Source organism: Manis javanica, chromosome 1 (genome assembly GCF_040802235.1).
Source record: "Manis javanica isolate MJ-LG chromosome 1, MJ_LKY, whole genome shotgun sequence".
Classification (NCBI taxonomy): domain Eukaryota; kingdom Metazoa; phylum Chordata; class Mammalia; order Pholidota; family Manidae; genus Manis; species Manis javanica.
In genome coordinates this window covers 179,937,435-179,958,738 of record NC_133156.1, presented here as the reverse complement: position 1 = coordinate 179,958,738, position 21,304 = coordinate 179,937,435, and the positions used below count along the sequence as shown (strand labels likewise).

The 21,304-nt window shown below is 39.0% G+C and overlaps 1 long non-coding RNA gene across 1 annotated transcript; it reads right to left on the bottom strand.

Moving 5' to 3' along the window:
* Positions 1 to 123: 123 nt before the first annotated feature.
* LOC140849685 (uncharacterized) lies at positions 124 to 18,024 on the bottom strand. The gene is made up of 3 exons (XR_012131892.1): positions 17,869 to 18,024; positions 15,142 to 15,290; positions 124 to 1,124 (listed from the first exon to the last, which is right to left on the bottom strand). It is a non-coding gene; the product is annotated as an uncharacterized lncRNA (long non-coding RNA).
* Positions 18,025 to 21,304: the final 3,280 nt, after the last annotated feature.

Below are 21,304 nucleotides of genomic sequence, written 5' to 3'. Positions count from 1 at the left end.
CAGCCTGACCTCAGGGGCTGTGCTCTGAAACATCACACTAATGGAATTGTTCTAAAATTATTTAAATAATCACTTACTTTCAAAATCATGGTATTGGAATGCCTGAAGAAAGAGGTGCTATAGCCCAGAGTACATGGTGGTGGGGTAACCTGTTGGGCCATGAGTAACCCAGACCGTGATCACCGGTGATGTCATTGGGCCACTCAGCAATTCAGGCAGGGTGGTGCCAGCTGTGGTGGGAATCACAGTGACATCATGGAGGGGGCACTGGTAACACACCAGCTGTGACCCGTGTGGATCAATTACATGCTTTGGTGGTGAATATCTGTTTTGCAGCCCTTAATTACATTTGTGCAAATACGTATCTTCAATTCCCTTCCAAATCCACAGAATGGAAAATCAAACCAAAGGGTTTCCAGAGAATGTGTGGAGGCTAGATTAAGTCTTTTGTCAGTTTCTGAGATTTGGAGTTAATATATTGAAACGTCAGTAATTTCAGTAGTTACAGTAATGTGAAAGACACTCTACCCTGTCCTGAAATCCTCCTTCCAGTCACAGTCCACACTACAGTTCGCTCAATTTCCCTGTTCACCTGCAGGTGGCAGCACGAGCGCCGATCAAGGTCGGGGGGCGCTTGGGATGGGATTCTCGGAGACTAAGTTGGAGACAGATGAGCCGGGTTAGTGACCGAAATAAGATCCCACGAACTCTGACTTGGTATAGAACATGTCATTCGTTCAAACCCCTCCCGTCTAGCTGAACTTGACATGCCCCATGTGCAGGCCTTGTGAGCCCAGGAGACCGGCAGGGCAGGGCCGGTAGTGGGGGCCAGATGCAGCATCCTTTGCCTGGCCAACGCCGAAGCCTCTGCGGGGGCCGCGGTGCGCAGGGGCTCGAGCAATTTCCTGCGTGGTTATCAGTCGCTTCACGGCCACCCTGCACCACCAGGGCCAAGACCTTACATAACTGCAGACGCTGCAACCTAGGATCTGTGCAGGCTCAGCTGCCCTCCCACGTGCTCTCCCTCCAGGCGACAGTCGAAGGACGATGCCTGTCCCTTTACACGTCTGAGGGCTGGTTGGCCGCGGGCTCCGCCGTGCTGGCTTCCCGCATACTGCAGGCCCCTGCAGAAGCAGAGGAGTCAGTCGTGACTGCCGTGTCAGGGCAGGAGGCTTTTCCCTTTATCCAGACAGGGTGGTTATTTTGTCCTCTACTTTTCTGTGCAAGGCCTGCCCTCCATTTCTTTCTAGGCGTTCTCTCCTCTTCTTAAATGAATGCTAATCACATTCAAACCAAAAGATTAGGTTTGAATGTGGCTTTTCTCAGGAATTCTTATATTCATAAGAAAAGAACTGGCTGCAACTGCATGATCTATAATGGTGTCATTTCAACCGTGTGGACAGGCTCTTTCAACTGTGTGGGAGGCCATGGTTTGGGCGGTAGGTTTTTTCCAGGGTTCCTTAAATTGCATCTCATAACTCATAGTCAGCTCGTGCCTTCCTTAAGGCCATACGTATGTGGCTGAGAGAGAAGTCTGACTTCCTGGCCAACCTCCTTCTCTTAGGGAAAGTGTGGAGATTTGATAACTTTATTAATCTGAATGGTGATTTAGACCTTTAAAAGAGAAAAATAATAAAACACTGAAACTTCTGTAATGGAAATTTCTCTACTAATTGTAATTGCTTTTATTCAGCTACAGGGTTGGGAGACAACTCGCATGGACTTCTGACAGGTAATGTTAATCACTGGTGTTTATAATTATGATAATTACTACATGTGAGCAGTGTAGCTGGCATCTGTGGTCATCTGCTGATACCCCAGCACAAAGAATCATCATCTTAGTGTGTGGCATACTCCTATTAATTTACCTGCACCCCTTCCCCCATGAAAGCAGGTAAAATTATTCTGCTTAAAATGATTCCTCTTTCTACTTTCCCTACTTCCATCTCCTGGCTTTAAGGAAGCTCAAGCTTCTAGAGAATTTTTCTGTCTCTGCCTCTCCCCTCCTCACCTTCCTGCTTCTCCAGACTCCTCACCAGCTTGACCACTCAGGAAATTGTCTGAATTACATATGAAATTTGATTATAGTTGATTAAGCACACTGTTAAATATTGCCCCAACTTGTTCTCTGTTTTATTTTTGAATGTATAATCATCTGAAGTAGGCTGTAAGTATTAAGAAGACAGGGGTCATGTTCATTAATCTCAGGCTTAATCATATGTATTAATAAGGTTAATAGGATGCTTAATAAATATTTAATCGATAGGTATCAAGATGAAACTATTGTTGAGAAACAGGGAAGGTCCTCCACTTAGTCTTTTGATTAAAGTTTCCTGAGCCTCAGCTCTGTGCCAGACTCTGTGCTGGGCTGTGTATAGGACATTAAATAAAAGGAAGACATAGTCCCACCCTAATTTGTAGTGAGGTAATGCATTCACACAGCTCATTAGAAGGTTAATGTCATGGGAGTGTTGGAAGTAAAGATCCCTTCAGTTCAGAGGAGCAAGGAGAGAACTCTTGTGGCTGGTGGTTGAGGAAAAGTTCAGAGAAATAGCATCTGAGCAGGGCCTTGGAATAGAGGAGGGATTTCAGAAGGTAAAGATGATGGGTGAAAGCTGCAGGCTGAACAGTATGAACAAAAGTAAGGGGATGGGAACTAAAGCCTAAAACTTGTATGGGGAAACCAGGCAATTCAGCTTGACCTCAATGATGTAATAAAAGTAACAATACCTGATATGTGACTGCCATTATGCTTTATGTTCTTTTTCTCATCCTATGCTCCCCAAACACATGAGGTAGATGCTGCTAACATCCCCATTTTATGGATGGGGAAGCAGAGGCTCAGGCAATTTGCCCAATGCTAGAGCGCTACTAGGTTGGGATCTGACTCTGGAGCCATGCACTTCCCCTCCCAAGATGTGTGTGGGAGGGAGTGAGAATTAAGATGCGGGGAGGTTGTTTGTCTTACATTGGGCCTTAAGTGTCAGAACTCAATTTGGTCAATAACGGGGAGTCCCTGAAGATTACTGAACAGGGAGGCCACCTAATTAAAGTCAAGCTTTAGGAAGATTAATATGGTGGTAGGTAAGATGGACTGGGGAGAGCTGACAGAGAAGAGGAAAGACCAGGTAGGAGGTGAATGCAAGGAGGAGATGAAAAGATGAAAATTCAAAGTGTGAGTGGAGCAGTGAGAATGGACCGTAAGAACTTGTGGGAGACATTTCAGAAGTAGATTTGATACTTGGTGAGTTTGTGAAGTGGAAGGGGAAGGAAAGAGTAGACAGTGACTCTAGGGCATCAGGCTGAACCCTGAGGAGGTGGCCACAGTGTGAGTGGGCACAAGGAGGCAGGCAGAGCTGCCTAAAGGTGGCCGCCTTTGCTTGCTCAGTACTGTTGGTGGGGCTCTACTGGACTATATTGTGGTGGCCATGTGCAATAGACAGGGGAGATGCTGGTCTGGAACACTGGAAGGAGGTTAGAGCTGAAGGTATAGCTTTGGGAATCCTCCACAGTGGAGCCAGGAGGGAAAGGGCCACCCCCAGGGAGAGAGAGGGAAGGAGGGGAAAGACGGGGCCAAGAGCAGGCCCGGTGGAACCTTAGGGAGGAACTGGAGGAAGTCACAGAACTAGGACTAGTCAGGGAGGAGGGAGACGGAGAGGACATCACAGAAGCCAGTGGAGGAGCTTTTCAAGGCAGAAGGATGCTCAGTAGCACCAAGTACTGTGGAGAGTTGCAGAGAAGAGGACTGAATTGCTTTGGCAGCTCAAGTGTCCCTGGATCTAACACCAGTGGATGAGATACATATATCATGGCCCATGTATATGGTGGACTATTCTGTGGACATTAAAAACCAGGTTTTCTAAGAATATTTAAGGTTTGGTGAAGTGCTTATGATATAATGTTAAGCAATAAATAAAGTAAGAGTGAGACTGAGGATGCAAACTACATCTACAATGATATATATCTATTATATCTACAATACAAATGAAAGATAGGATCCAGATCCCAAACTTTTGTTGTCTCCATACCTTTTGCACATGAATGGAATAGTAACATATACTGGTGTGTTTTCCTTTTTTTGTGCTAGAATCTTCTGCTTTTGTTGAGTAGGGTTATAGGCAGAGCTGAGAAATGGAAGGAGATTCAAAAGGCTGGATTGTTTGATATTGGAAAGGGCTTAGCAGTACTTGTGTGAAGGATCAGGCAAGACCAGGAAGAGGATAAGAAGGCACATGAGGGAGTGAAAGGGTGGGAAGAAGGCAGAAGAGCCTGGGAAGGGCAGGGTGCTTGACAGAAGTAGAGAAGGGAGCCTGGCCTGTGTCAGGGAAACTTGGAGGAGACATAATAGTCTTCAGCTTTTGGCACTGATGTTTGCTGTCTCAAGCAATGTGATTCCTTGTGTTTATTTGAAATACTGAAGCAAAAATTCTAAATTTACTTTTAATGACTTTTTGGATGTCAGATAGATGAATCATTTTTAAAAAAAACATTTAATGATGGAAAATTTCCAAACACTCACAAAAGTAAAGAAAATAATTCAATGAACCTTACTCATCACTCAGCTTCAGTAGTTATTAGTATATGGCCAATGTGTTTCACCTTTCCCCTACCTACTCCTCCTACTCCATTACTTTGAAGCACTAATATCATCTATCAATGTTTCAATATGTATCTCTAAAATAAATGTTGTTTAAAGATAAATACAGTATTATTATCACATTTAGAAATTACCAGTAATTCCTTAGGTTACCAAATATTCAGAGTTCAAAGTTTCTTAATTGTCAGTTCATTTAAATTGTGATCCAAAGTCCATATACTGTTAGTTACTTTAGTTCATGAATCTTTTTTTTGAAGGCTCCCCTTCATCTCTTCTTTTTTTTTTTTTGTTCCTTGATTTTTTTTTTCCTGGAGAAATCCATCCACAGTGTGGATTTTGCTGAGGATATCCCCATGGTGGTGTCATTTAATATGTTCTTCTATCCCTTGTATGCCCTGTAAATTAGTAATTTTGCCTCTGGGTGTTTTCATTTTCTTCTTTATGTCTTTCTACACTTGGCCAGTTTTCTATTCATCCCTTCTTACTTTTATATCCAGAAGGAGTTAAAACCAAATGTTCTTTAAGGTGCCTTTCATAAAAAGCTTTCTTAAAAGAATGAATTTAGAAATTAGACATTGATGAAAGAATGGTGATATTCTTATAAAGCCTGTAGTTAGTTAGTAGTATTATATCAGTGTTTATTTCTTGGCTTTGATAAATGCACTATGGTTATATAAGATACTAACATTTGGGGAAGCTAGATGGGGACTCTTTACAATTTTTGCAACATTTTTATAAGTTTGAATTTATTCCAAAACAACAAAGTTAAAAAATGGAAAGAAATTTCAGTAGAGTGACAGAGACTGAGGCTAGATTGTAGGGAGAAATATAAAGGAGAAAGGAAATAACTCATTGGCAATATCTGGCCATTAAAAAAATATAAAGAAATTAGGAAGTAGCACAGGGAGTAGCAAGATTATGATAATTTAAAAAATTTTGTTTTCTAGGCTGGAGGAGCCCTGAGCTTGCAAGCAAGAAAGCCAGAGGAGTTTGAAAAGTAAAAGGTAAATAAGATAATTTGTATGTGCTTAAAATTATCTGTAATAAAAGTTTTTTAAAGATAAATGAGGTAATTGATGTTATAATGAGGGATAAGGATCCAGAGTAGAGATGGGTTTGCCTGGACCAGAAAATGAAAACATCACCCCTTCCTCTGAAATAGGAGAAATCCAGAGGAGGATGCGTTTGGACAGAGAGAAATTCTAGGGTGAAGAGAAACAGAGCTGAGGTAGTGTATGCTTGAAGACTTTATATTTTAAAGGAAAATGAAAATGATATTCTCAGGTGGAAGTAAGAGACATGGCAATGAGGCCAGATACTTGTGGATTCTAGAAAACTTTTTGAAAAGACTGGGAAGGAAGCAACAGGAAGTCAATTCCAGACAGATAAGGAGCAGGGAAGGCCCAGATATGGTTGGGGAATGGGAATACTTAGCAGGCCCTGTGGTGAAGTTTTGATACTTTTTCTAGCAAAACTTGGCAGCCCCAGAGTGAGCAGATGGCGGTGACCTAGAGTGAGGGTTAGTGTTGGGAGCATTGGCAGGTGTACTGGCCAAGGGGGCCAAGGATGTTAGAAAGGGCAGCACTGAATGGCTGGAGGCCAAGATCTCTGTCATTGGTTCCTGTCATTGGTTCCACAGGGTTGCATCAATCATCATGCCACTGACCTTGATATATAGAGTTCTTGAGTTCTTGGAAATTCTTTGTTCAGCCAAGTGGGTAATTATTTCAGCAAAGGCCAAGTTATAAATTGACAGAGCCAGGGTTTACCTTTTTGATAGGTTACACCACCTCTTGCAGCTCTGTTCTCTGAACGGACCACCAGTGGGATGTTAATGGCTTCACAGAGATGAGTCTTCCTTCTCCGTAGTTCTACTCATGGTCTGAGATTCTTCGTACTGATCACTTCATCAGGTGGGAAGAAAGGGCATTTCTGTCCAGCAATTTCCAACCACTAGAGTTGGTTCTTTGATTTCTCTGGTGGGTTCTGTGAACAAACTGGCCAGTGACCCAGAAAAACCACCCCTCCACTAACTCCTCAGGTAGAACATCCTGCAGTACTGGAAACACATACCTTACCCTGCAGCCACTGTTGCCAGCCCTCTCAGGAGGGTGGCTTTGGGGAACTATCCCTTTTGAGAAAGTGAAACAGAGGTAACTTGAATCTAGGAATGTGTTTCCAAAAAGATGGTATATTAGTTTGTTAAGGCTGCCATAACAAAGTACCGCAAATTGGATGGCTTAAACAACAGAATTTATTGTCTCACAGTTTTGGAGGCTAGAAGTCCAAGATCAATGTCCTGGAAGGGTTGGGTCCTTCTGAGGGTTGTGAGGAAAGGATCTGTTCTAGGCCTCTCTCCTTGGTCTATAGATGGTGATCTCCCTATTTCTGTCCTTTTAAAAATATTTTTCTTAGTGATGTATAGTATACAATCTTGTATTAGTTTCAAGTATACAACATAGTGACTAGACAGTTACATGCATTATTAAATCCTCACCCCAACTAGTGTGGTTACTATTTGTAAACACAGAAAGATGTTACAGAACTATTGATAATATTCTCTATTCTGTACTCTCATCCCTGTGATTAATTTATATTATGATTGAGATTTTGTGCCTCTTTGTCCTGTTCATCTATTTTCACCACCCATTCAACCCCTTACCCATGGTAACTACCAGTCACTTCTAAGTGTCTGTGAGTCTACCACTGTTTTGTTAATTTTGTTTTGTTTTTAGATTCCACACATAAGTGAAATTATATGGCATTTGTCTTTCTCCACCTGGCTTATTTCACTTAGCAAAATATCCTCTAAATCCATCCATGTTGTTGCAAATGATGTGATTTCTTTCTTTTTTATGGCTGAATAATATTGCATTGTATATATGTACCACTCTTCTTTATCCATTCATCTATTGATGGACATTTTGATTGCTTCCATATCTTGGCTATTGTAAATAATGTGACAATAAACATAGGGGTGCATATGTCTCTTCAAATCAGGGATTTTGTTTTTTTAGGGTAATTTCCTAGAAGTGGAATTACTTTGTTGTATGGTATTTCTGTTTTTAGTTTTTGAGGAACCTCCATACTGCTTTCCATAGTGGTTGCACCAATTTACAATCCCATCAACAATGTATGAAGATTCGCTTTTCTCCACATTCTTGCCAACACTTTTTATTTCTTGTCTGGTGGACAGTGGCCACTCTGACTGGTGTGAAGTGATATCTCATTGCGGTTTTGATTTATATTTCCCTGATGATGAGCGATGTGGAGCATCTTTTCATGTGCCTACTGGTCAGCTGTATTTCTTTGGAAAAATGTCTGTTTAGGTTCTCTGCCCAGTTTTTAATAGGGTTATTTGGTTTTTTGGTGTTGAGTTGTATGAGTTCTTTATATATTTTGGATGTTAACCCCTTGTTGGATATATCATTTACAAATATATTCTCCCATATGGTAGAATGCCTTTTTGTTCTGCTGATGGTGTCCTTTGCTGTACAGAAGCTTTTTAGTTTAATGTAGTCCCACTTATTTGTTTCTTCTTTTGTTTTCCTTGCCTGGGGAGACATGTCCAGAAAAAAATTACTCATGGCTATGTTCATGATATATTTGCCTATGTTTTCTTCTAGGAGTTTTATGGTTTCATGTCTTATATTTAAATCTTTAATCCATTTTAGGTTTACTTTTCTATATGGTGTTAGGGAGTAATCCAATTTCACTCTCTTGCATGTAGCTGTCTGTTTTTCCCAACACCATTTATTGAAGAGATTATCTTTTCCCCATTGTATATTTGTAGTTCCTTTGTCATATATTAACTGACCATATATGCATGGGTTTATTTATGGGCTCTTCATTCTGTTCCATTGATCTATGGGTCCATTCTTGTGCCAGTTATGTTGTTTTGATTACAGTGGCTTTGTAGTATAGCTTGAAGACAGGTAGTGTAACCCCCCAGCTTTGTTCTTCTTTCTCAGGATTGCTTTAGCTATTTGGAGTCTTCAGTTGTTCCATATGTATTTTAGGATTATTTGCTCTATTTCATTGAAAAATGCCACTGATACTTTGATAGGGATTGCATTGAATCTGTGAATTGCTTTGACAGGATGGCCATTTTGAAAATATTAATTCTTCTCATGAGCATGGGGTAGATTTCCATTATTTGTGTCATCTTTAATTTCTTTCATAAGTGTCTTACAGTTTTCAGAGTACAGGTCTTTTACCTCCCTGGTTAGATTTATTTCTAGGTATTTTATTCTTTTTGATACAATTGTAAATGGAACTCTTTTCCTGATTTCTTTCTGCTAGTTCATTGTTTGTATATAGGAATGTGACAAATTTCTGTATATTATGTATTCTGCAACTTTGCTGAATCCAATTTTTAGTCCTAATGGTTTTTTGGTAGAGTCATTAGGATTTCTCTATATAGTATTTATGTCATCTGTAAGTAGTGGCAGTTTTACTTCTTCTTTACTGATTGGAATGCCTTTTATCTCTTTTTATTGTCTGATTGACATGGGTAGTACTTCCAATAATATGTTGAATAAAAGTGGTGAGAATGGGCATCCTTGTTTTGTTCCTGACCTACAGGAAAAGCTTTCGGCTTTTCATCCTTGAGTATGATGTTAGCTGTGGGTTTGTCACCTTTACTATGGTGAGGTACATACCCTCTATACCCATTTTGTTGAGAGTTTTTATCATGAATGGGTGTTCAATTTTTTCAAATGCTTTTTCAGCATCTATTGAGATGATCATTTGGTTTTTGTCCTTCCTTTTGTCAATTGATCATGTTGATTGATTTACAAATCTTATTACCATCATTTCTTCCCTGGAATAAGTCCCACTTGGTTGTGATGGATAATCCTTTTGATATTTTTGAATTTGATTTGCTAATATTTTGTTGAGGATTTTTACATCTATGTTCATCAGGGATATTGGTCTGTAATTTTCTTTTTTGTATTGTTTTTGGTTTTGGTATTAGAGTGATGCTGTCCTCATAGAATGAGTTTTGAAGTATTCCTTCCTCTTCTACTTTTTGGATTACTTTAAGGATGGGTATTAACTCTTCTTTAAATGTTTGGTAGAATTCCACTGTGAAGCCATCTGGTACTGGTATTTTGTTTTCTGGTAGGTTTTTTATTACCAGTTCGATTCCATTACTGGTAGTTAGTCTGTTTAGATTTTCTGTTTCTTCCTGAGTCAGTCTTGGAAGATTGTATTTTTCTAGAAACTTTTCCATTTCTTCTATGTTGTCCAACTTATTGGCACATAATTTTTCATAGAATTCTCTAATAATTCTTTGTATTGCTGTGGTATCTGTTGTGACTATTCTTTTTTCATTTCTGATTTTGTTTATTTGTGTACACTTTTTTCTTGATAAGTGTGGCTAGGGGTTTGTCTATTTTGTTTATTTTCTCAAAGAACCAGCTCTTGACTTCACTGATTTTTTTCCATTGTTTTAATCTTCTCTATTTTATTTATTTATGCTCTGATCTTTATTATGTCCCTCCTTCTACTAACTTTGGGCTTTGTTCTTTTTCTAGTTCCTTTAGATGTGACATTAGATTGCTTATTTGGGATTGCTCTTGTTTCTTGAGGTAGGCATGTACTGTCACATACTTCCCTCTTAGACCTGCTTTTGCTGTATCACACATATTTGGAACCACTGTGTTTCTATTTTCATTTGTCTCCATGTACTGTTTGATTTCCTCTTTGATTTTTCATTGATCCATTGATTATTTAGAAGCATGTTGTTTAGCCTCCATGTGTTGTGGTTTCTGTTTGGTTTTCTTCTTGTAGTTGATTTCTAGTTTCATACTACTGTGGTATGAAAAAATGCTTTATACAATTTGAATCTTTTTGAATTACTGAGGCTCTTTTTGTGTCCTAATATGTGATCTATTCTGGAGAACATTCCATGTGCACTTGAGAAAAATATGTACCCTGCGGCTTTTGGGTGGAATGTTCTGTATATATCTGTTAAGTCCATCTAGTCCACTGTATTGTTCAACGTATCTGTTTCTCTATTTATTTTCTGTGTGGGTGATCTATCCGTTGATGTAAGTGGGGTGTTAAAATCCCCTAATATGGTTGTGTTGCTGTCTATTTCTCCCTTTAGATCTGTTAGTTTTATATATTTAGGTGTTCCTCTGTTGGGTACATATAAATTTACAATTGTTATATCCTCCTGTTGGACTATTCCCTTTATCATTAGTTATGTCCTTCTGTGTCTCTTTACTTTCTTTGTTTTAAGTCTATTTTGTCTGATATAAGTACTGCTTTGGATGCTTTTATTTCCCTTTTATTTGCATGAAATATCTTTTTCCATCCCTTTGTTTTCAGTCAATGTATGTCTTTAGTCTGAGATGAGTCTTTGCAGGCAGTGCAGAGATGGGTCTTGTTTCTTTATCCATTTTGCCACACTATGTCTTTTGATTGGTGCATTCAGTCAATTTACATTTAAGTCAGTTATTGATAGGTGTGTACTTATTACCATTTTATTAACTGTTTCATGGTTGCTTTTGTAATTCCTCTTTGTTCCTTTCTTCCTCTCTTATACTCCTGTGATTTGATGGTTTTCTTTATTGTTATGCTTGGATTCCTTAAAAAAATTTTTTTTGTGTATCTGTTATAGGTTTTAGGTTTGTGGTGAACATATTATAAAAGTGCTACTTTTATTCTTTTTCCTCCTCTACAATCCTCATTTCTTTTCCCATTATCTTCCCTCTATGCATGTCCATGCCAGTGTCTAAATTTCCCCTTTTTATAAGGATGCTAGTTACATTAGATTAGGGCTCAACTTAATGGACTTCATCCTAAGTAACTAATTACATCTACAAGAACCCTATTTCAAACAAGGTAAAATCCTGGGGTACCAGGGGTCAGGACTTTGACCTGTGATTTGGGTACACAATCTAATCCATAACAGATGGATTGGCCCAGTCCCTTCTTTCTCTCTCCTTAGCCATGTCCCTCCTGTAGACCTTTATGACCCTCAGCTTATGGTAAAGAAATTGCCTCCCATAAATCCTTGTCACCTACCCCTCAATCTCTAGTCCATTTTGCATATGGCTGTAAAATTCATGTTTCTAAAATTCCCACTTTTATCATTATTTCTGATTACAAACCATCCATGGTTAATTGCCTAAGGAAGTAGTTCCAAAACTTTTCAGTTTGTTGGAGTCATGTGGCAAGTTTAAAAAAATACAGGTTCCTGGACTCTACTCTCTGACATTCTGATTTGTAAGTTCAGGCACTTTTTAAAGATTTACTGATTTAGAGAAAAGATTCAAATGCCCTACAATCTGATCCAACTTTGCTCTCCATCATCATTTTCATCATACTGTAGAATCCTCTGTCTACTTACTGGACCCCAACATATATCTTCAAGTTGGACCACCTGAGGAGCTACTCTTTCCTCCACTTTTTCAACCTGCTGTAGTCCTTCTCAAGTCCCACCTCTTCTTTGAAGTATCCCTACCACTCTATCCCACTATCACCTCCCCTTTCTTGACTGCTTATTTTTTCCTGTCTGTATTACTCATAAGGCAGAGAGTTCCACCTTGTAAAGGCTCATAGATAAGAGAAGGTCAGTGCTAGGAAGGGCTAGAGACCACATGAGTCTCAAAGGCCCTTGGAATTCAGAGGAGGAAACTAAGGATCCTATATGATATGCTTAGGGTCACACAGTTCAGGGTGTGACTCCAAACAAAAGGAATGAACAAAACCCTCAGACTTCATATCACTTGCCCTACCCAACACAGCCAGGCGATTATCCACTCTGGCAGGAAACTGAAGCAAATATATTCTCTGCAGAAGCTAAGCTGAAGAAGTTTAGGAGGACTCAGGGCACAGCAGGGGGAAGAGCAGGGAACCATACTGAAAAGAGTGGGATTAAGTGAGAATCCACATATGGAGCAGGCTCCCCTCCCCCAGGACATTATCATCAGAAACACCTAAAACAAAAAGTGGAATGGCTTCAATCTGGAGAAGCTGATCAATCTAAGAGAAAATACTAACAAAAAAGGATTTATCAACAAAATAGTTAGTTTTCAACAAGCCTGCCCCATGCACACTGAACTGTCAGTCAGCCCTTTGGGTTCTCACTTTCACATATGGGTAAAATAGTCATGCTTATTGGAGACCAAACAAGCAAAACAAATGAAAAACACAGAAATCAAAGAAGGTCCTCAAATCCAGAGAGAAGCACAAAAAAGGAACATAGGTTACATATAAAGGACTGGGAGGCAGAATAACATAGGACTTTTCAATAGCAACTTGTAAATTAGAAGACAGTGGGACAATGCATTCAATATTCTGAGGAAAAAGTTTTCAATTTAGATTTCTGTACTCAGACAAGCTATCTATCAAGTCTGAGAGTAGGCCAACCCAAACATGTGAAGTGCTTATTCCCTGTGCTTACTTTCTCACAGAGATTCTACAGGATGTGACCTTCAAAAATGATTAAACAAAACAAAAAAACCCCCAAAACACACACACACACACACACACACACACACACACACAAAAAAAAAAAAAAAAAAAAAAACAAACCCAAAAATAAAAAAATTAAAAAAAAGATTAAACCAAGAGAGGGGAAACCTCAGATTCAGGAAATGGGGGACTTGACACAAGAAAGAAGACATCCAGAATGGTGAAGAAGGGAATTTCTAAAACAATTATGCAGCAGGCCTCAAGAAGAAACAATCGCCCTGGATCTGGAGGGTGCAGGACTCTGGGAAGAAAGTAAAAGAATCGATGGGCCATCTGATATGTCTGACTATGTGAAAATTGTATTGAAAGGTTGTTACAGAGTACAGGAAGACTTAACCATGGGAATAAAGAAACTGAACAGGTGGAAACACAAGGCAGGAAGACAGAGGGCTGCAAGGAAGAATGTAGCAAGAATAGAATTGAACTGATAGACTCTTGATGGGTTTGTTTTGAGAGGAGTTTTATAGTCCTATGTGAGAATTTGGGGGATGAAATCTAGACATAGAAAGATAAGGGAATTATTAAATCTAGGAAAAACACAAAGCTGTACAAGAAAGGAAATGTTATCATGGCACATTACATAACTCAGCCGTGAAAATATTATATATTAACAACACAAACAATAAATATAGATTAACTAAAAATTGAAACACAACTTAATTTTAAATATTAGGGCAGGATAAATGTGCTTGTATGTGTATATATGAACCAGTTATTACATTACTTTGTCTCAGGTTCACACCCACCCTTCTGCACTCTTTTCTGTGATGCTGGGGCTGGAACTGTGCAAACCACATTTCTCCCTTATTGGCTGGCTCCATGTTAGGCTTTGTCAATAGGGGAACTGGAGGGATATTGCAGAGCCAAAGGAAGAAAGAACTTATACCTTCCTGTCTAATTCCTTCTCTCTTGATGTCCATTCATTCATTCAATTATTCAACAGAGATTTATTGAGTAACTATTATGCACCAAACACTGTTCTAGGTGTTTAGGATTCACCAATTATATACATAATAAGTAAAAATTTATGGAATGTTTTAGGGAAAAAGAAAAACAAAGCAGAATAAGAGTTACTGGGAATACATGGGTGAGGAGTATTATAATTTTAAATAGGGAGGTCAGGTTAGACTTTGGGAAGAGGACATTTGACCAATGATTTTGCTTTAAAATAAGAGCCTGACATGTTCAAGGAGTAGTGCAGAGGCCAGAGTGACAGGACTGAAGGGAGAGAAGGCAGAAGGATCTGGAAAGCTGAGATTTTTCACCTTTGGGAGAAGGGAACTGGAGGTGATGAAGGTTGGGCAGAAGACTGCTTTTCTTTGTTGAAAGTCATGTATGATCATTTAACTTTTTAAAGCATGAACATTTATAAATTTTTTTTTTAGCTATAAGGATATTCAGATTTTCTATTTATTCTTGAGTGAACTTTAGCTCTAGAAATTTGTTCATCTAAGTTGTCAAGTTTAATGGAATTAAATCATTCACAATATATCTTTATTATTCTTTTCATGTAAGTTGTATCTGTAATGAAATCCCATCTTTCAATCCAAATACTAGTTTTTGTTTTCTTTGTTGATCAGTCTTACTAGAAGTTTATCAATTCTATTGACCTTTTCAAATGACTAACTTTCGGCTTATAGATTGAACATTTATAAATTTTATAAGAATAAAAATTAAATTTAATGTAATTAATCGCAGAATGCAATGTTGTATACTGAATTGGATCCCAGAACAGAGAAAGGACATTGGTAGAAAAGCTGGTGAAATCTTAATAAAGTCAAGTTGATCATAGCATACTAATAATTGTTTTCTTAGTTTTGACAAATGTACCATGGAATGTAAGATAAAACATTAGGGGACATTGGGTGAGAAGTATGCAGTAATTGTCTAATTTTGCAACTTTTCTGTAAATCTAAAATTATTCCAAAATTTAAAGCTTATTAAAAGAAACTTAAAAACAAATAGAAAACTGAATCAGGTGGTAAGATGCTGCCCTTTACCTTTCTCTAACTCCCAGCCCTGTACCCTTTCCTGGGTTTGAGCAGTTAGTTCTTTACCTGGTATAATGATGTGATTTACATGTGGTCCTGGGCTGATCCCAGATGGAAAGAAAAAGGCCAGCAAGGAAGACTTTGTGGACCACATCTCCAGGGCACCCAGCTCACAGATCCTAGCTGCAGGACATTCGGGAGCTGAGAAGCAGAAACTAGGACAGAGGCATTTATGTAGAAAAAAAACATGAATGTGCAATTCCCTTAAGTTTTTAAGGAAGCAGAATACCAAAAATATCTTCACAGGGCTTTACTTCTTGCTTAATCTCTGTCTCTAGTCAGCTGTAAAGTTAAAGGGAATGGCTTCAAAGTGGAAATAACTCCAGACCCTTGGTTCAATGGCCTTTTCCTCACTTGAGAGCTTCCTAAAATGTTTTGGTGGTGGTATATGTTTAGGTATTTCTGTGGCTGATACTAAAATATTGCCTTATGTTAATTCTACATATGTATTTCTACATGTGTATTTCTGTAATTTTCAGTGTATAAATTAGAAAGTTGTTTAAAAATGTTTTGGACAGTTATTTAATGTTACAAAAAAACAAGCTTAATCTTTGGTGCCAATGCTCTGAGAGTATCAGCCTCCTGCTCTCTCAGGGGAATCTTTTTCTAGTATTGAAATCCTTTTCTATTCATGCTTCTTCCACTTACTCTGCTTCCATCCACAATCCCTTTCCTCTCTGGTGCTCATACTTTTGGAAATAAAAACTCAGAAGGAAAGTATTTTGTATGCTAGTTTTGTTTTCTGCTCTACCATATACCTCCCCTGAGGTAGAGCAGGCTACCCCTTAAATTGGAAGACAGAAAATGGAAATTTCAACACATTATCCAGCCACATTTAGTCCATCTACACTTCTGGCATCCAAGAATTTGCCTGTTATAGTTTTCAGGATTATGAGCAGCTACATGATGAGCAATTAGCACTCAGGAGTTTGTTTTGATTTTATTTGTTTTCTTGCTATATTTAAAAAAGTTGCGTAAGAAATATGTATGCATTTCAGAAAAACTTTTAAAAAGTTAAATTAAAAAATCACTTGTAATCTCAGAAAAAATCACCCTGTCCAACGTAACCCCCACAAACTCAATGCAAGAAATCAACACACATAGAGAAACAGAAATGAGGGATGAAGACCTGGAATGTGTAAACCTCCAGCTCCAGATTCTTCTGAGACTCAATGACTACTTGGTGGTTTTATGTTTTGCCCATGGCTGATCATCACTGTCTCACCAGTCTTCTGTATTGGGTAGCACCCTTTTGGTTGTAAGTGACAGAACCCCAACTTGAATTGATTTATACAAAAATATATAGATACAGGATGTCTGCTCAGATTGTGTGAGTTTGAATACCAGCCCTACATGGTCATTAGCTTGTTTCTTAACCTCCTAAAGCCCCTGTTTCCTCATCTGGAAAACAGTACCCATCTTCTCGTGAGGTGTTACAGGATTTGGCGTGTGAAATAAGGCATATGCCTGATACCTGATAACCACTCCACAAATGGTAGTAATTCAGCAGTAATTGAGTAGTATTTGGTCTCCTGAGGAGTTGGGAACATATTGTCAGCACGTTATTCCTAGAGGAAGTTGGAAGGCAGGAAATAAGAGGTAGTGAGGCAGGAGCTTTCTACCTCACATGGACCCTTGTGAAGTCCAAGGATTGCTGGTGTGGACAGCAGCCATGCTGCTGACACCCTCCTCCACCATGAGCATCCCAGGGAGCACCCGGAGGGCCTTGAGTGACTATTTCCTAATTAACAGTCAGCCAGAGTCTGGGAGAACTCCAGGCTTCTTCCATCATGAAGGAAGATCTTGCCACAGGTTGTCTGGGGAGCTGAGAGCTCTACAGTCAGATGGCAGGTCAGGCGTGCTGGGATGTGGCTGTGATTCCCCTGAGGGTTCTGGGCTGTGGCTAATGTAAGCCTCCTCTGAGCATCTAAGGCTGCCTGTTTTGCCGTGGGGACACCCATACATTGTGTTTATGTCCTACGTCTGTCTCTGTCTCTTTTGGTCAAATTGAATCTATGTTGGGAATGGTATTTAGGGTCTAGTTAATAAAATATGTAATGAAAACCCCACCAAAGTCTGTAAAAACTTCTTCAGAAATGATTACCTTCATCTTTGGTTTGTAGATTTTCAAAATTTATTACTAAACATTCCAAGTTTCTTAATGGCAGAGTTACTGAAATACACCCGGGATGTTGTACACCCTGGTCTGCAGAGCCAGGTCAATGCCAATGTCTCAGCCAGAAGGTGTGATGAACTAGCACATACACATAATCAGATCTGGCTTGAGATAGTCTATGTTGAAAATACAGGCTCAAAAAATAGCACAATCTGTGTGCTGTTTCTCCCAAGTCCCAGGTTCAGGTTGGTGAAGCCATAAGATAACTTCTCTTCTTAGGCACTATAGCCCCGGTGAAGCTGCCACCGTGTGAATCGTGGGCTTGTGATCCAAGCAGACAGGTTTTTCTTTATTATGGCTAACTGAATCACAAACTGTAGCACCCCACCCAGCCCATTTGTGTTTTTTTTTCCCGACCAAAAGAAAACTCTCCATTAGAACTAAATAGCAATTAAACAATTTCTAATCTTTACCGCATGTACAAGGCAATCTGCAATTTAGAGCAAGATTTAAAGAGATAAACACATCTCCCAATTTTTTTTCCCACTAGTATGTTTCAGTAGCTGGGAATCTGTTTAATCTGACTCCACGTCTTTGTGTTTGAGAAAAACACTCACCCTACATCTTCTGTGGCTTCTCCGTGTCCCAGTTGAAACTTCAGGAACCCTGATCAGTGCCATCAAAGCTGTAATTGAAAGCTTTCGGGAGGCCCAGGCTTTCTCTGTGTGAGACAGTTATCAGTCCTCATTACCGAGCCATTCATTCCCCCTTTGTTGCTCTGTGTAGTAGTGAAAATAGCTTCTTGCACCTGGTGACTTGGCACATCACTGAATCAGAGAGAGAGAGATTGTGGACATAGCAGGTGTGTGCACTGGACTCTTTCTTAAACCTCCTCCTCTGTAGTGGGTTTCTGACCATGAGTCATTGGCTTCCCTTTCAAAGGAGCCAGTCTTCTTTGCCTCATCACAGGGCACAGAGTAGTTTTGATTAATGATTAAATCATAATGCACCAGATCTTTCTGCTCTGGAGTTTCTAGACCACTTCTATCATGGCCATATGAATTTCTTGAAATTTATTTTGTCTTTTCTCAAAGAAGCACATACACAGCTTTAAAAGTTTAGCAATTGCCAAAGGCTCATAAGGAAAAACAGCCTCATTTACTCTTAAACTACTTTCCAATCCTTTTTAAAAACTATTTCTTTCTATTTTTTCTATGTGATGTGCATAGGTTGTTGACTTGGGTCATCAATTTTAGATGTACCTATTGGCTTTCTCGAAGGTTAAATGAGCCTTCTTGCCATCCTCCACCTCTACTTCCCACTCCTCTTTCTGCCAATATTGTAATTTTTAGTTAATTCTCAGTATTTATTTTATCATGACTATGTAAATACTGCTTATTGCAAGCCAAGGATTGTATTGTAATTATGCTTTCTTCCTTGTAAACATTTTGATATTACTAGAGTTAATAACTGTACCGCTGCCTCGGGGGACAATTCAATAAATGTCTTGGTTCTGATGGATGGCTTCTTAACATGGTTGTTCACATAGTTAAATGTATGAGATAACTCACCTTTCAGATAGCTTTCTGATAGCTTTCCTGGCTCCATCATCTTGCTCCAAGCTGACTTGTCACTCTCTGAGCCAGCTATGCAGCCATGGCTCTGGAACTTTCCGTCATCATCCTGGAAATCCCCTTCGGCTTTCACTGCTTCCTGGACTCCATGTCTTTTTCTCTTTTTTGGTTTATTAACACCTTCATTTTCATGGATCACATTCTCAAATAGCCTCATGAAAAAGAATGCACAAGAGAAAAAAAAGGCTTTTAAGACTTTTCAAGACTGAATGTTTCTTTATCCCCCCATTTAACTGCTAACTTGGCTGAGTATAGAATTTTAGACTGAAAATGATTTTTCCCCTTAAGAGTTTTGAAAGCATTGCTATGTTTTCTAGCTTCCCATACCACAGCTGAGAAGTGGCCATTCTTATTCCTATCATATTTTGTTGTTACCTTTATTCTGCTCCTTAGAAACCACTGTTTATTCCTGGTGTTCTGAAATGTTACCATGTATTGTTTGCACTGGCACTTAATGACCCTTTTAATCTAGAAATCCAAGTCTTTTATACTAAGGATTTTTTGAGAATTATTTCTTTGATAAAGTTCTTCCCTTCTCAAATTTCTGTTTTCTCTTTCTAGAATTCTTATTAGTTGAATATTGGATTCCCTGAATTGGTCCTCTAATTTTTCAGCTCATTCTTTCCTATTGTTTATCTTTGTTATTTGCTCTATTTTATGGAAGATTCTCTTGACTTTATCTTTCATCCCCCCTATTGGGTTTTTTAAAATGTTGGCTGTTGCATATTTAATTTTCAAGTGCTCTTATGGGTATCCTATGTCTCCTTTTTCTATAGCATCCTCTTCTTGTTATTATTTCTCCCAAGATTACCTACAATTTTTTCCCTGAAATCTTTTTCTTCTTGGTCTTTTCTCCAAGTCCCATTTTCCTGTCAATTTGTTCTCATCTTTGTTTTTTACCTTGAGGGTCTTTTTCAGATGTCTGTAGATCCTTAGCTGTTCATTAATGGTTGAGTCAGTCACTAAAACACTGATGAGGTGTTCTGAGTGATTGGGTAGGGATTTTGCCTGAGTGATCTTCACCACAGGATAGTGGTTTTCAACAGGGACAGCTCCTAGGGGCATTTTGGAAAGTTGTGAGGATTTTTAGTTGTCATGATTAGTGGGGGATTGTGACATAATAAGAAATATATGTATATATATATATATGGCCTTTGCTCCTGATTTCTGACACAGCATTCCTAAACCCTTATAGTTTCCTGAGTAATGGGGGTGCTAGGAGCATCCTACAGAGAGTTCCTAAATCCCTTGATTTATTTCCTGGTGATAGGAGCATCTTTTGTTCTAATGAGGCTCCTCTTGGTGGACTCCTGGATAGCTTCATTTGGGGGCTGGTCACCAGAAGGACCAAGCCATGATTGGAAGCTTGGAATTTTCAGCCACATCTCCTGTCCTCTGGGGAGATTGAGCTAATAATCAATCATGTCTATAGGATGAAACCTTGACTACTTCTGGGTGGTGAACACACTGAGGTGCTGTGAGGACTTCCATGGGGACAGAAGTTCCCATGCTTAAGATCTTTTTAGATCTTGCCTCATGTACCTTTTCATCCTGCTGTTCATTTGTATCCCTTACCATATTTTTTACAATAAATAAATAAATGTAAGTGAATGTTTCCCTGAGTTTTGCACATCATTGTAGCAAATTATCAAACCTGAGGAGGAAGTTATGGGAGCCTGATTTATAGCTGGTTGGTCAGAAGTACAGGTGACAACCTGGGACTTGTGATTGGTGTCTGAAGTTGGGGGCAATCTTGTAGGACTGAACCCTTCACTTATAGGGTCTGTAATTAACTCTGGCTGGTTAGTGTCAAAATTGAATTGTGTTGGAGAATTGCATGGTGTGGGGGAACACCCCACATATTTGGTGTCAGAAGTGTTGCCAGTGTAGAGCAATCAAATTTTCCTTTTGGGTCCTACTAGTATCTAGTATGTGGGGGCCAAGAATGCTAGCTAACTGCAGGACCATCCCATACAACAAATATTGCCATGCTTCAAGTGTTGCCAGATAAAATATTAGGATATCCAGTTAACATCACATTTCACATAAACAACAAATATGTTTTTTGTGTCCATATGTCTTAAATATTGCATTTTTATCTGGCAACCCTATCCAATTTCCACTCCACTTTCAACGTCCTCCTGGACAGTTATGTAGGTGAAAAACGATTTTAAATTATTTGATCTAGGATAAGTACATACAAATAATTTTTATGTGGATTTAATATATTCTTAGATTTCTATAGATTGCATTTCAATGAATGTGAGTACCATGTAAATTAAGGGGACACTGAAGTTGTTTTGCCTAAAACTAAACAGCTGTTCACCATTTAGAAAGACATATATCACAGATAATAGCCTGATTGTGATAAAATATGCTGATAGTAGTCTGCAGCTGTAGTTGTTTACTCATGGTGATT